The sequence below is a fragment of the Triticum aestivum genome, chromosome 7B, assembly GCF_018294505.1.
Source record: "Triticum aestivum cultivar Chinese Spring chromosome 7B, IWGSC CS RefSeq v2.1, whole genome shotgun sequence".
Classification (NCBI taxonomy): Eukaryota; Viridiplantae; Streptophyta; class Magnoliopsida; order Poales; family Poaceae; genus Triticum; species Triticum aestivum.
In genome coordinates this window covers 330,727,293-330,739,546 of record NC_057813.1, presented here as the reverse complement: position 1 = coordinate 330,739,546, position 12,254 = coordinate 330,727,293, and positions in this window count along the sequence as shown.

Sequence of the window (12,254 nt, the reverse complement as noted above, 5' to 3'; positions counted from 1 at the left end):
CGGATCCGGTGACGGCTCGTCTTCGCAGGTGTCAGGACCCCGATCCTAAGTCACACCGATCTAGCATGTAACACTTCATATCACTTTGCGGCCTCACGCACGGTATTCTCATGGGTGCCACCTTACCTGTCCCGAGACCGTTTGCGTCTTTTGGCTCACGTGTATGATAGTGCCGCTAGCATCCATATGACAAAGAACCTGGGCTGACATGGCTAGTCGTGAACCCAAAGTGGCACTAACTTACAGGGACAGACATACATGACCCAGCAACGAACGTGTCGGTCATCAGCGAGTGAATCCGGGCTGTAGCAACTGGGCTAGCAGGACTCCGGTACTCATCGCGTGGCATTTCCCCGAAGGGACAGACACAGGAACGAAGAAGGACATATGCCGGCCAGTCTAAGTGCTTCGGAGCAGTAGCAAGCTACCATGGCTCAGTGGAAGCACTAGGAGACATTTCCCGGTAAGAGAGGCTACTAAGGATAAACAACTAGACAGTCAGATCCCACACATACCAAGCATTTCAATAACATACACACAATATGCTCGATATGTGCAAATACAACATGACATCACAACATGACTCTACAACTCAAGTATTTTATTCAATAGGCTCCGAGGAGCGAGATATTACAAACATGAGTCTGATGACCCAACACTCAGAGCATACAAGTCAAAGAACAAACGGAAGCTTAGCATGTCTGAGTACAGACATCTACAAATGAAAAGGGCTGAGAAGCCTGATGACCTACAAGATCCTGCCGAGGGCACAAGATCGTAGCTGAGGTAACAAGCTAAACGTCGAAGTCCAAGCGGAACTACTAGTGAGACTGAAGTATCTCTGCAAAAATATAAAATAGGCAAACGTGAGTACAAATGTACCCAGCAAGACTTACATCAGAACTATCTACATATGCATCATTATCAACAAGGGGATGGTGGGGTTTAACTGCAGCAAGCCAGCTTTGACTCGGTGGCTATCCTGAACTATGACTGCAAGTAACTCTTTTGAGGTGGCGCACACGAGTCCACATATTCACCATATCAATACACCACTATGGATCCGCTCCCGTCTCCCTACGAGAACGCCATCCATAGCACTCACGCTTATCTTGCGCATTTTAAAGTATCCACTTTCACTTGTCTATGAACTGTTATAGGCAATCCAGAAGTCCTTTACCGCGGACACGACTATTCGAATAAATTATTTATAACCCTGCAGGGGTGTACTTCTTCATACATGTTTCCACCACTTAGCGTCTGCACACGACATGTGCTCGGCAGACTTCAAGCGAAAGCCGACGTGGGTGTAGATCACGACCTACCTAAACACTCAAGTCTCTAGTCCAGGTTTATCGCCTATTCAGGTTCCATCCGCAGGGAGTCCGGCCGAGATTTCCACATACGGCCCCGAACGATGTGTACAGGGTTCCGAGACACCTAACGGGTGCCCGGTGTACCCGGCCACGTACCTACCGCATCACAGCCCACCCCACGGTCAGCGCTGTCCACGGCCTCCAGTAGGCTACAAACACCAGAAACTACTTGCAACTCCTGGACAGAGGACTAGGGTGAATAAGAAGTCGAGCGGGGTCATATTTCAGGGCCCAATGTATGGTAGTAGCTGAATCATGGATCACAAACACGGAACTCAGTTCCTAAGAACGGCTGCAATGAGACAACCCACCATGTACTCCTACATGGCCTCTCACCGCTACCTTTACCAAATCATGTTCACACACTTAGCTCACACACAGTAGGACATGTTCACACACCTCTGATTCATCCTCGATGAATCAGACCTGACTCAACTCTAAGCAGTAGCAGGCATGACAAACAAGCATGAATGAGTAGGCACAACAGGGCTCAAACAACTCCTACTCATGCTAGTGGGTTTCATCTATTTACTGTGGCAATGACAGGTCATGTAGAGGATAAAGGGGTTCAACTACCGCAGCAAGTAACAGATGAGTCGTTGTTGTCCTAATGCGGTAAAAGAGAGCAGGAGCGAGAGAGTGGGATTGTATCGGAATGAACAAGGGGGTTTTGCTTGCCTGGCACTTCTGAAGATAGCATTGAGTCTTCATCGGTGTCAATGATCACAACGTCGGTACAACGTCTACCGAGGGGGAACAACACCGACAAACAGAGAAGAAACACGATCAATGCAATGCACAATATGATGCATTCTATGACATGGCAATAAGAATGTGTTTTGGCTAATGCAAGCTAGAACAGATTGAGATGAGTCAATTTGAACCAAAGATTCAAATGCAAACCCATTTTAAGAGGTCATAATAGTGCATTAACTTGTTTCATCTAAAAAGCAAGGTTAATGTGTTCTAAAATGCATGAAACCAATACAGATGGATAGATTGGATTTTTCTGATCATTTTTCATATATAATTTGTTTGATTTCGAGCTGCGGTTGATTTTCTATGATTTTTAGAAGTTTAGGACATTTTCTGGAATTTCCTGAATAAGAATAATTCCAATAATTGAATTAATGCGTCAGCATGACGTCACTGTGATGTCAGCGGTCAACTGGGTCGGCCAGGTCAAACCTGACTTGTGGGACCCACGTGTCAGTGGTTAGTTAACTAACTAAACAGAGTTAGTTAGTGTTAGGTTAAGCACTAATCTAGGTTAATTAGCGCTAAACTAACCTAAGTAATAACTAACAAGGGTGGACCACACGTCAGTGACCCAGGGGGTCAAACTGGGCCCACCCAGTTAACGGTCAGCAGGTCAAACCCACCGGCGTTGAGTCGCCGGCGAGGCCGAGACGGCGGAGGGGCTCGGATTTTGCCCACGGTCGACCAAATCGACCGTGGTTTGGTCCTATACGTAGCTGGGGCTCGCGCGCATCTAGTGGTGGTGGCGGCAGCAGCTGGGACGGCCTGAGTCGACGGCGGCAGCGAGCTAGGCGGCGGCCGGAGTTCGGACGGGGTTGGGTTCGACGCTACGGTGCACGGGAGGAGGAGCTGGTGGTGGCTACGGGCTCCTGAGATCGTGGTGAGCACAACGGTGGGCTCGGGAACGAGCTGCGGTGGCTGTGGCCACGACCACGCCATGGCCGGCGGCGAGAAGCTCTCGGCCGTGGTGGAAAATGAAGCTAGGGGACGAGCGCGAGCTTGAGAGAAGAGGGAAGGGGAAGAGGGGCTCACCGCGAGTGCATAGGTGGCCTCGGCGTGCTCGGGGAAGGCTCGGTGACGGTGGAAAATCGCCGGCAATCTCCATGGCCGAAGGAGGAAGAACGGGGCGGGGACGGCGCGCCGGGGCTCTTCTGGTTGCGTGAGACGACGAGGAGGACGAGGGAGGACCGGCGGAGCTCGAGGGCGTGTCGGAGAGGCTTGGGGATGGCTGCGGCCGCGCGAGCGCTGGTCGGCGGCGACGGCTGCGCTCGGATGAGCTCAAGGGAGAGAGCCAGGGGAGGGGAGAGGATGCAACGGGTGAGGGAAAAGAGCGAGGGGATACGGGGCATCGTCGTGGCGTTGCTAGGAGGGGGCGGGGAAGCAGGAGGTGGCCGGGGGAGCAGAAGGTGGCCGGGGCAGCGTCGGCGCTCGCCACGCACCTGTTTGTCCTCCTGGCAGAGGAGGAAGATGACAAGGGGGCGCTGGTGGGCTGGGCAGCCAGCTGGGCTGCCAGCAGGCTACAGTAGCGGGTCGCAGGTAAGTTTCCCTCTCCTTTATTTATTGTTTCTGTTTTCTATTATTCTGTAGTTTTAGGGCTTTATTAAAAATACTTAGACACTTTCAAAAATCATGAAATTAATCATGGCTACTGTTTAGAATATATCCAACAGTAAACATTTTAGTTTATGATTATTTGAGCATTTCAAATATTTTATAGTATTTAAATGCCCAAATGGAAATACCATATGATTTAATTCAGAGCCCAAATATGTCATGGAAAAATGTGCAACACCTCTGGTTACTGTTTCCAGCATTTTCCAGAAATGATGAACATTTTTGAAAGACATTTGGATTCGCTGAAATTATTTTAGTTAAACCTAGTGAATTCCTTAGATGCTAGGGTTTAGGCAATCCCCATTTCAAGTTTTCTGTAAAAGTAAACATGATGCATCACCAAAGACTAACACTAGTGCATTGCAAGAAGCTAGGGATGTGACAGCAGGCGGCGCAGCTCCGGGTGGCAAGGTGGCGGTGGCGTGGCTGCTTGGCTGCGGGGCGGCGCGATGGCGGGCGGCGGCGCCCTTACGGCCCAGATTTGGGCCCTTTTGGGCCCCATCTAGGTCTGGGTGGGCCTGGCATGTGCTTTCCGGCGTCATCTCCGGCGGACGGAGGTGTGGCTTGGGCTGGGGATGGCGGAGACGGTGGTGCGTGTACTGCAGCGCAGCAACGGGAGCTTCACGAGCCCGCTTCGGGCTCGGCCGGGCAGGGGTGCCTGGTTTGCTCCTGAGCTACGTCCGGTCGGTCACCGCCAAGGGTGGTGGAGGTTGTCCCTTCCCATGTGGCCGCTGACCTTGCTGCTCCTCGTTTCCGGCTGGTTCCTCTCGATCCCGCCGGTCTCGCTTCGCTTGTCACGGTGAGACGGCGATGGTGACTGCGAGTCCGTGGTGGCGCATATTGGTGGACGGCAAGTATGGTGGAGCGCGATGGATCGTCTGGGGTCATGGTTGGTTGGAGGTTGGGAGAAATCCTTGTCGGCTTGGTTGGCACCGACGCGGTGACGCCCGTGGGCGCCGCCGTGCCTTCCTGAAGGGCGTCGGATATCCCCCTTCCCTCCCACGGCCCTTCGCGTACCGAGGGAAACCATAGGCCATGTCCGGTAGCAGCGTCGTTGTCGTCGCGTTCCTTCTTGAAGGTGTTACTTGATATGCGGCGTTTCGTGGTGCTAGGAGCATGGTGGAATTCTCCGCCGTGCACAGCGGTTGCGAGTCATCTTCGTTTTCGTTGATCCGCCTTTGTCGGCATTTTTTTCCTTTTATGTTTTCTCTTTCTTTTTTTTTTGGGCGTGCCTATGCTGCTTTCGCCCCAGCACCTATCGTTGGTTGTATCGATGTTGTTGCTTTGTAATATAAAGCGGGGGAAATCCTTTTTCGGTAAGGAATGTGACAACGTGAGCATTGATTACCACGGCTGTATTTCAAGTTTGCATGCGGTTGTTGGTTGTGGTATGCGCCGTTTAGATATTTTCTTTTTACCATAATTTAACAGAGAGTTTTGAAACTTCAGCAAGTTAGAATTTTTCTAGCTACAAAGCTATAGCTTCTTTCTTTAAGAAAGGAAGACAAGCATACAAAGAATGTTTTTGCATATTTTTTTGACGGGTGATCTAGACTACCTATCCTGATCGAAGTCTATGATTGAACTCGGTGGACATAAATTAACGAATAGTTTGATTTTCTTTTTTTCACATTTACCCTAACTTAAGTGCAATATAGAATACTTCGTCCAAGTTCTTCATCATGTTACATACACAACTACTTGGGTACACTTTTAGTAAATTTAATTCCCTCATATGCAAAAAATGGCGAGCGGGGACGATGGATAGAGGCTTGTCCAATAGTGCCTTTTGTGGGTTTCTTGAATAAGAGAAAGAAACACTACTACATCAGAATTAAAGGAAAAAGCACAAATCTATGCTTCCGTAAAATCGACGCAAAAAATTAATAATCTTTCGTCCAACCGATAAACTCAATTACACATCAATGATTCTTAAACGCCCGAGCAAACAAGTGTTGTCCAAACTAGCAACCAATCAGATGGTCACAAAACGTCCACATGAGTTTTCCTTTATTTTTTCAGATCGACACATCTATGTATCATTGCATCACCGAAACAAATTTAGCGGCGATCGAACAATGATGCTATGAATTACCGAAGAATTGAAAATCGATCATACATTATCAATATATATTCCATCTATTTACAATGTACCAATTCTTTTCATTCAGTGAAGCCTTTCTTTATGAAAGATTTCAGCATGCATACCAATATGATAACATACAAAATGAAGTAGAGAAGCAAAACCTAAATAATTAATCATATAATTAACCGATAAAGTTTAATATTAGCAGACACAAAATTTCTCACATAATGTATTAATAGGCGCGGTGTGCCGCCGCGCGGGCATGGCTAGTTATCACTAGAGTTACTAAGCTCTCTAGAATGAGAGCTCTCTGGTTGATTGAGGCTGTGAAAAACGCACGGGCCCAACCTGTCATTCAGAGTGAGAAATAGAGTTACCGCCTCGGCCCAAATTTAGTTGTTTTTTTAAGGCAAACACACGCTTTTTATTAACTCTGTTGCAACATGTTTACAGGAATGTTGACTAGATCATAGGGAAGATCGAGCCAAATATGTCTACCAGCTCCTAGAGAAGATGCGTGCTTTGCGAGGCTATGTGCCTCAAAATTACAAGTTCTACTTTCAAAGGAGAAAAAGCAACTTGTAAAAGGTATCATCCTAGTTTGAATTTCCTGAATAATCGCACCATGGAATGCATCGGATCCATTCTTGATTTCTTCCACCAGTCCCTAGCAATCAGTGGCCAAATGGATATTTGAGAGATTAAGGTCTGCGGCTAGGGACAGACCTTCCCGGCAAGCCAGTGCTTCTAGAGCAGTTGGATCAATCATATTAGGCACCACCAAGACCGATGCCCCCAAGTAATCTCCGTATTCGTTCCTGCAGAAAGCTGTTGCCGCTCCAACACTGCCATTCCGCGAGAAAGCACCATCAACATTGATCTTTGCATGATTCGAAGAGGGAGGAATCCAGCTCCTTCTAGTGTCTCGGATTGGTGATGTCTGCACCTTCTCCTTTCTGGCATTAACCGTCTCTAGCTCGGACAGATAGGATTGCACAAATCGATGGATTTGTTCGGGGCTCTGGAAGATGTTATCATGGATTGCTTTACGCCTCGCCGTCGAGATGGCCCATAGTGTGACAATCATCCTCGTAAATTCATCGTGTGACAAGGAATCATACATGAAGAACAACCACTGTTTCGCCCGAGGATCACTGCATAAAATCATATGTTCAGCCACATTTGCATCCGATAATGCCCACGTACATCTGGCCACTGTACAGTCCAAAAGTGAGTGGCGCCATGAATCGGCGCATCCGCATAGATTACATGTGCTTGATGTGGCCATCTTCCTGTGGTGCAAGACATCTACTGAAGGTATGGACTGGTGAGCAAAGCGCCAGACGAAGATTTTTAGTTTTGAAGGTACTAACAATTTCCATTGTTTGGTCCACGTCTTTGCTTCCCCTGAAATAGAAGACCCCGGCACTCTCTCCAGCCAATCTCACGCCTAATCTTTGTTTCAACAAGCATCCGGTAAGCTGATCTCACACTGAAAATTCCTTTCTTCTCAAAATGCCAAGCCCAAATCCTCAACGTTACGTGTGCACAAAGGAATGCTCAAGATCGCCTCTGCATCCATTGGTAAGAAAACCTGGCGTACCAAATCTGTATTCCACGCTGCCTCGGTATGGTTTATAAGCTCATGCACCATTTGAGGTGGATTCGGGACCAAAGGCATAAGAGGTCTGAGCAGAGGTTCGCACGGAATCCAGTTGCAAGTCCAGATAGGAGTTGAACGACCATTCCCAATTCGGCGAGAGACACCCTGCTTGAGAACCTCCCTTCCATCCAGTATAGACCGCCATATTTGTGAGGGATTGGAGCCAAGTTCTGCATCAAGAAGAGTGGTTGTCGGAAAATACACCGCTTTTAAAATTCTAGCGCTGAGAGAAGATGGATCATGTAGTAAACGCCATGCTTGTCGTGCCAATAACGCCAAGTTGAAAATCTCAAGATCCCGAAAGCCAAGGCCCCCCATATATTTTGGACTTGTCATTACCTGCCATGATACCCAATGTGGCTTCCTTTTTCCTTCTTTGCTTCCCCACCAAAACCCTCGAATCAAAGAGTTTATATGCTCACATAGACCACGAGGTAGTCGGAAACATGCCATAGAATAAACAGGGATAGCCTGAGCCACTGATTTAATAAGAACCTCTTTTCCTCCAGCTGACAGAATTTTTGCAATCCATCCCTTCACCTTATTCCAAATCCTGTCCTTTAGGAATTTGAAAGTGCCATTCTTTGAGTGACCAACATCCGTCGGCATACCCAAATACCTTTCATTCAGAGATTCGTTTGGAACTTGCAATGACAACTTCACCAATTCCCGAGTATTGTTAGGACGGCCCTTGCTAAAGAAGATAGAAGATTTATCCTTATTAACCCGATGCCTCGATGCATCACAATATTGGTTCAATAGGTTTGGTACCTCATTTGCACCCTCAGCACTAGCTTTGAAAAACAGCAGGCTGTCATCGGCAAACAGGAGGTGGTTCACCGGCGGAGCCGTTGAAGCCACCTTGATCCCGCTTAAATGTGATGACTGGTTAGAGTTTAAAAGGCACGAAAGGCCCTCCGCTGCTAACAAAAAAAGGTAGGGTGAAATAGGATCTCCCTGTCGAATCCCTCTTGTTGGTCTGAAACTTTCCAACTTTTTCCCGTTGAACAATACAGAGAATGATACGGACCTGACCATCCCCATTATTACCTTGACCTACTGCTGGTCAAAACCAAGCTTCAACATTATTGCCTCCAGATACTGCCATTCCACACGGTCATATGCTTTCATCATATCAAGTTTGAGAGCTAAAAAACTATTAACCTTCGACCTGTTCCTTTTCATGAAGTGCAAACATTCATAGGCAGAAATTATATTATCAGTGATCAACCTACCAGGCACAAATGCAGATTGCTCTTGAGAAATGACATCTGGTAGAATAGTTTTGAGTCTATTGGCCATCACTTTTGAAGCAATTTTGTAGACCACATTACACAAGCTTATAGGTTGAAATTGTGATAGAAGTGTGGGATTTTCTACCTTTGGTATGAGGACAAGTACCGATTCATTGATAGATTCTGCGCTATCCACCCCTTTCACAATTCACAGTACCGCTGATGTTACCTCCTTTCCACAAACATCCCAGTGACGCTGAAAAAATGAGCCGGAAAACCATCCGGGCCTGGAGCCTTTGTCGGGAACATTTGGAACAAGGCTCTTTTAACTTCCTCTTATGTATAGGGTGCATTCAAAGATGCATTCATATCAGCTATCACTTTATGAGGTACATGATCAAGCACCTGTTCCATATTGGCTACTGTAACGCCCTCGATTCAATCGTACACTAATCATACACGCAAATGTGTACGATCAAGATCAAGGACTCACGGGAAGATATCACAACACAACTCTAGACACAAATTAAAATAATACAAGCTTTATATTACAAGCCAGGGGCCTCGAGGGCTCGAATACATCAGCTTGGATACAAACGAGTCAGCGGAAGCAACAATATCTGAGCACAGACATGAGTTAAACAAGTTTGCCTTAAGAAGGCTAGCACAAAAGCATCTACGATCGAAAAGGCAAGGCCTCCTACCTAGGAGCCTCCTAACTACTCTTGGTCGTCGGCGTCCGTCACGTGGTAGTAGGCACCCTCGGGGTAGCAGCAGTCGTCAAAGGTGGCATCTGGCTCCTGGACTCCACCATCTGGTTGCAACAACCAGAAAGAAGAAAGAAGGGGGAAAAGGGGGAGCAAAGCAACCGTGAGTACTCATCCAAAGTACTCGCAAGCAAGGATCTACACTACATATGCAACATTATCAAAGGAAGGCTGTATATGTGGACTGGGCTGCAGAAATGCCAGAATAGAGAGAAGGTCTAGTCCTATCGAAGACTAGCATCTTCTGGAAACCACCATCTTGCAGCAAACAAGAGGGAGTAGAGTAGCATAAAGTAAAGTGGTAGTAGTGTTATCAACCTCGGCCAGAGATCCTTTCTCGACTCCCTGCGAGAAAGCAATCCCAGAGCCATACTATCCAGTTATCATCACAATCAAATCCTCATCACCATCCAGTTATCATCACAATCAAATCCTCATCACCATCCAGTTCACATCACAAGTATCCAGTTCTAGTTGTATCGATCGGGATACAACTCCAAGTGTCCGTTACCGTAGGACAGGCTATCGATAGATGTTTTCTTCCCTGTAGGGGTGCACCAACTTACCCACCACGCTCGATTGACTCCGGCCGGACACACTTTCCAGGGTCATGCCCGGCCTCGGCCAAACAATACGCCGCAACCCGACCTAGACTTAACAGAGAGGTCAGCACGCCGGACTAAACCTATGCCCCCAGGGGTCATGGGCCATCTCCCCGGAAACTCCTGCACGTTGCGTACGCGGCCGGTGAGCAGACCTAGCTACCTCCTTCAACAAGGCAGGCGCTTGCGCAGTCCAACCCGGCGCGCGCCACTCAGTCGCTGACGTCTATTAAGCTTTGGCTGATGTATACGACGCAGAACACCCATACTATGCCCACGTGATGGTTAGTGCTATCAGGCCAGAGGCCCCTCGGATCAAATATCCAAATCGTAGTGGATTAGGAACGCGCGGTAACAAGCAGAGACTCACGAAAGAGGTGACCCCGTTGCCCCGTCTCGAGGACTTGCGGCAAGGGCTAAGAATGCCCGGCCACGCCTCATAATTATCTCACGGGCACCTTCCAGGTCAACCCGTCTCCACATCACTTTCCAAGCAACAGTTGTAAAGTCCAAGTATCCGTGTGTCCAAACATCAAGAGGAAAACCCAAGGAATCACCCTCGGTGGGTTCCACTCAATGTAATCATCAAGGTGAACGTAGAGGAATCACCCTCGAGGTTCACACTTGAGGGGTTGCACGACAGAGTCGTATCGGAAGTGGTTAAAGAGGAAATCACCCTCGATGACCACGACCGAATAGCTACACTACAGGTTAACATCAGAAGTGCTGTAGAGGTCTCACCCTCGGCACTCGATAGTATCCCAGTAGTGTTGAGCAACTAAGGGGAAAGTGATGTGCGGTGCCGGGGCCTGGTCTTCGATCCCGTTGATCGGGTCTTCAATGATGAAGCAGGGGCAACAACGACAAGGTGGGGGTCACTGATGGATCACTAACCAACCTATACTAAGCAGTTTAGGATAAGCCGGTAAGGTAACAATAAGCAGGTTACAAAAGGAGGCTATGCATCAGAATAGGAGCAAACAATAACAATAGCAAAATCTAATGCAAGCATGAGAGAATGGAATGGGCGATATCGGGATGATCAAAGGGGGGGGCTTGCCTGGTTGATCTGGCAAGGAGGGGTCGTTGTCGACGACGTAGTCGATCACCGGGGCATCAGTGGCCTCGGGGTCTACCGGAGAGAAGAGGGGGAAGAAACAGTAAATACATAGCAAACAGAGGTAACACTAAGCATGACATGACGAAACGTAGCGCTAAGCGTGCTCTAACGCGGTCCTAGACGTTATAGGTGAAGGGGGAAATCAACCGGGAAGGTGTTCCCGGTTCCGGACCTGTGTCAGACAGATGACCGGAGGGGGAAAGTTCCATGTTCAGCATGCTAGGGGCATGTGACAGATGAACGGACCGCATATTCGGATTCGTTGGATTTTTCTGAGCAACTTTCATATAGAAAACATTTTCATCCGAGTTACGGTTTATTTTCTATGATTATTCAAAGATTAAAGCATTTTCTGGAATTGTTTAAAATAATAGAAAAGATAAAATGACGTCAGCATGACGTAAGCATAACGTCAGCGGTCGGCTGACCAGTTGACCGGTCAACTGGGGCCCACCAGTCAGTGACTGGAGCTGCCCAGTCAGTCGTTGACCTGGTCAACTGGGACCGCCGGGCCCAGCTGCCAGTGACCCAGGGGGTTGCCACATAGGCGCCACATCAGCGCCGGCTGCCGGAGTTACTCCGGCGAGCCCATAACGCAGCGGTGAGCTCCGGCGAGCTCGGAAACGCGCTGTGGTGGCTCATTTTGCGCGCGGTTGGGTGCATTGGAACGGGCGTTCAACTCCGCATCGTTTGGTGGCGGTGGCACGACCTGAAGTGGCCCGTGGAGACGGTGGCGACGAGCAAAGGCGGCGGCCGGAAAACAGGCGATGTCGAGGACGTGGCTAAGGAGCAACGGGAGGGGAGCGAGTGGCACATTCGAATCCTACGGTTACGGCGGGCACGACTGCGAGCTCAGCCGAGCTCGACAACGCCTGTGGCGATAGCAGCAGCCACGGTGGCGGAGCTCCGTTCGGGCAAAAATGGCGCGGAGGCTACGGTGATGGCTCCGTGCGGGGGAGCGAGGGGAGAGACGTTGTGGCTCACCGAGAGCTGTAGGGGGGTGGCAGGGGGCTCGAGGGAGGTCGGGCCGGT